Genomic DNA, 4,401 nt, shown 5'->3' with positions numbered 1-4,401 from the left:
GTGCGTGCAAATGTGCCGTCACTCAGTGGGCTTCCATCCGCAGTGAGTTCAGGCACCCCAGGGTCACCACTCTTGGGGCACTTCTGCAACTTGGGCTTTCATCACAACCCGGCTCCTGGCTTTGATCCAGCAGAGCCCTTGGTCACCTAGCATAGGGCACTAATGGCCCATGTTGTACAACCTAGGGTTACTATGTGGTTCTCCGTTCTCCTCAACATCTCAGAGGTTTGGCACTACGGGATCTCCCTCTGGACAGATAAGAACAGATACTACACTTGATCTTAGCCAAAAGGCCGATAAGCAATTTCACCTACTTCTCTCCAGCCATATGTCACATGTCAACCTTATTGACAATCATTAGATGCAATATTTCAATGCAACATCACGATCTTCATGCTGAGCGGCACATATCGCTGTGTAGTCCCAGCCTTACATAACCAAGTCTTGTTGCTTCAATAGTTCTTAATATTGTGGGTAATTAGTTAGAAATGTAATGATCTCAATGTATCCACATAACTGTACACACTGGATTTTTTCATTGTGCATGTTTTTTCTTTATCACTTGGTCTCACTTTTACTGTGGGTTAAGGAGCTAATTATACAAAAATCATTGAATCCACAAGTGTCTGTTGTTTTTTTTTTACTGCACATCAATGTGTGTAATTATCTGTAAATGCTGTAATTATAAAGTCTAGACAAAAGCATAGACCTAGGGGACCACATTACCTGCCAGGTATAATGTGTCTAACATGAGTTGCAGCTACTGATGGCTGATTTTGCAGGATAGCTGCTCACAATGACTGAGCTATTTGGCTGAAATAGCCAAACTGTGACCCATCTGATAATTTTAAGAGCTGTAGGTAGGCTTTCCTTCACTTAGAGAAAAGGGGTGTGCAACCCCTCTGATTTGTTGGACAAATGTTAGACTCTGTTCACAATCTGCCAGAATGCTGGGCTAATTTTTTTCTGGTAAAATTCCAGACACGATGGGGTCTATCATATGGCACTCTTTCAACTGGTCGACCACCTTTTAGGTATGAGAAACCAAGGGCTGCCATGTTTTCCTATTTGTTTATTATACAAACATATCATTTAGGTTTTCAAACTCTTATGCTTTGGACTTGAGGTTAGTAATGCAATAGTATAAACTTTCATTTGGTAAATCATTTTTCACATGTAATTACAGCTGCATTGTCTACATTCAATTATAAAGGTTGGGTTCACATTGCGTTTCATTATACCCCAATATGGCTATACAGTTGCGCAATTTGCCATTGACTCCCATTAAAACAAAAAACATAACATTTGTGTTGAAAATTGAGGAAAAGGTATATTGCTTTGCACATGGCTGTATTTGGCCGAATACCGCATGTGCTCGAGCGAAATGCTCGAGTCTCCTCCCCGCAGGGGACGCCCATCCAGAAGGAGGAGGAGGACTAAAATATTTTGTCAGGGCCCTCTCAGAAGTATTACACAATGAAATTATATACAGTAACAGTATAGACAGTGTAGAAAACGGATGGAACAGCTGCCGGGCCTGGTCTGAGAGAGCGATCTTTACTAACCTTAGGAATGGGGGTGGCATTAAAGGAAGGGGTTGTGAAAACATTGCTGGGGGAGGGGGGCCCCATTAAAATATTTGCTGTGGGGCCCAGGCATTTCTAGCTACACCACTGATCTGCGATATTTCTCCTGTGTAACGTTTCCACATCCAAAATACCTTTGACATTTCCTGTAATTTTATATGAGCTGCTGCTGACATCAGCGAGATTATCTGCGGTATTTCTCCTGTGCAATGTTTCTACATTCCAAATACTTGTGACATTCCCTATAATTTTTTATTAGCCGCTGGTGACATCAGCGACATTATCTGTTGTTTTTCTCCTGTGTAACGTTTCTACATCCAAAATACCTGAGACATTCCCTGTAATTAGCCGCTGCTGACATCAGCGGGATATCTCCTGTGTGACGTTTCAACATCCCAAATACGTTTTTAAAAAAAAATGCGCATACACTTACATTTCATACACTACTGTACATGTGGAATACTTTCAAGCATATATAACATTTAATATGAAGAAGGTGAGCAATAAGGGACAGGAAAGTGACCGTAATGCTGATGGTGCACGCAGAGGCCGTGGCCCTGGGCGCGTTGAAACTTGCAGCAGATAATGCTTCCAGTTGGTTAAGCACCACCCTGTCTCAGTAGCCAAGTCCAGTCTCAGTAGCCAAGAGTCTGGTCAACACAATCGTCACCCTGATCCTCCTTCCTCCCACCATGGAGAGTCTGGGCAAACAAGTGATCCCACATTTGGATATTTCAAGGAGCTCTTTTCAGCGCCATTCCTTCATTTGGGCCTCTCGACAAGTCCGCTTAAAGAGGGACATGAGATCTTGTTCCCTGATTCCCAAACTCTTGAGCATCCACAGTCACTAGAAGATAACAGTGGGGAACGGCAATTAGTGTTTCACGAGGTGGATGATGAGACACGGTTGCCAATAAGTCAACGGCAATTAGTGTCTCAAGAGGTTGATGATGAGGATGAGACAGAGCACACCCTTGTAGAAATCTCCCTTACCAAGGGGTAGGTGTTCCACAGTCTGGGGCTTTTTTGAGGAAAGTGCAGACGACAAAAGAATTGTAATTTGCAACCTGTGCAATACAAAAATGAGCAGGGGCATGAACACTAGCAACCTCACCACCACCATCATGATCCGCCACATGGCATCAAAGCACCCTAATAGGTGGGCCGAATGCCTGGGTCCACAATCTGTGTCTGCAGGTCACACCACTGCGTCCTCTTCCCCTGTGTTACGTGCTGGCCAATCCCCTGTCAAAGACGCAGACCCGGATGCCTCCCGCCCTGCACCTGGACTTTTGCAAGCACCATTAGCAACCACATCCACTTCCGTGTCCCAGCGCAGTGTACAAATGTCCTTAGCCCAGGCATTAGAACACAAGCGCAAATACCCAGCTACCCACCCACAGGCCATAGCACTAAATGCGCAACTTTCCAAATTACTGGCCCTGGAAATGTTGCCATTTAGGCTTATGGACACTGAGGCCTTCCGCAGCCTGATGTTGGCGGCCGTCCCACGTTACGCAGTCCCCACTATTTTTCATGATGTACCGTACCCGCCTTTCCCCTTAACCACTGACACATGGACAAGTGCTTTCGGCCAGGGACGCTACATTTCCCTGACGGCACACTGGGTGAACGTTGTGCAGATTCGTGGGCAACCAGGTGTAAACACGTTTGGGTCATGTTTTTTGGGGGGGAGTTGGAAATCTAGAGAAACTGAAATAGGATTGTGGGAATACCACTTCAATTTACTTGTTGCTGAAATGCAGGGGTTCACCGCCAATGAGGTGAGGCGATTGTCTAAGGCAGCACCAGGTAGGGGCAAGAGGGGGGGGAGCGGAAGGGCCAATGGGCAATGAGAGCTTTCATTGTGGAAATGATCATCTCTACATATTCAACTGCATCGCTGTACTCAGGACAGCAATACAATTGAATGCCGTGAAGGGGCACAGGAGCGATGTCTCGCTGGCCCACCATTTCCTCTAATAGGCTTTAGTCCTATAGCCTATCAGAGGCTGGTGTCGTCATTATCGCGCTGCCTGAGTCGGGCTACATAGAGCCCAGGGCACAGACTAGAAGAGGTCTGTGTCATGCACTGCATCACTAACAGCAGTAGGGCCACAATGGGGGGTCATTATTTTGTAATTGGACAAAGCACTATGTTAACTTTGCAGCTGTAAAAATTAGCATTTTTGTACTGGCACACATTATAAGGGGGACACAATGTGGACATCCGTTCTCCTGGGGGCACTAAAAGGGAGTAGTTTTTTGTATTGACACTCATAAGGGAGCATTTTTTGTACTAGCACATAAGAGGGCAATATTTGGACTTAATGTACATTATAAGGAAACAATTTTGTACTTTGCACACATTATAAGGGAGCATTTATGTGCTGCTACACATTCTAAGGTGGCCAATATGGTGATATTTATTCTAAACAGGGCCGTTTGAAGGAATTTGGGGGCCCCAAGCAAAATAGACATGGAGGCCCCCTCCGCTCCACACCTTACGCACGCAAAGCCTACAGGAACCACAGTATAGCCATACAGTTTAAGTTCACCCACACTTTATATAAATAAAAAAGGAGGTTTACAGTGCAAATACTGCTGTTGCATTTAATGTGCATGAAATTTGAACAGTGCCATCCACAGATCTCCCCCCTAAACAGTGCCATCCACAGATCCCCCCTCCCCTAAACAGTGCCATCCACAGATCCCCCCTCCCCTAAACAGTGCCATCCACAGATCCCCCTCCCCTAAACAGTGCCATCCACAGATCCCCCTCCCCTAAACAGTGCCATCCACAGATCCCCCCCTC

General features: G+C 45.6%; 1 pseudogene; it reads right to left on the bottom strand.

Moving 5' to 3' along the window:
- Positions 1–221: 221 nt before the first annotated feature.
- Positions 222–305, bottom strand: LOC122939731 (annotated as a pseudogene).
- Positions 306–4,401: the final 4,096 nt, after the last annotated feature.

This window comes from Bufo gargarizans, chromosome 5 (genome assembly GCF_014858855.1).
Source record: "Bufo gargarizans isolate SCDJY-AF-19 chromosome 5, ASM1485885v1, whole genome shotgun sequence".
NCBI lineage: Eukaryota > Metazoa > Chordata > Amphibia > Anura > Bufonidae > Bufo > Bufo gargarizans.
This window is presented reverse-complemented; position numbering and strand designations above follow the sequence as displayed.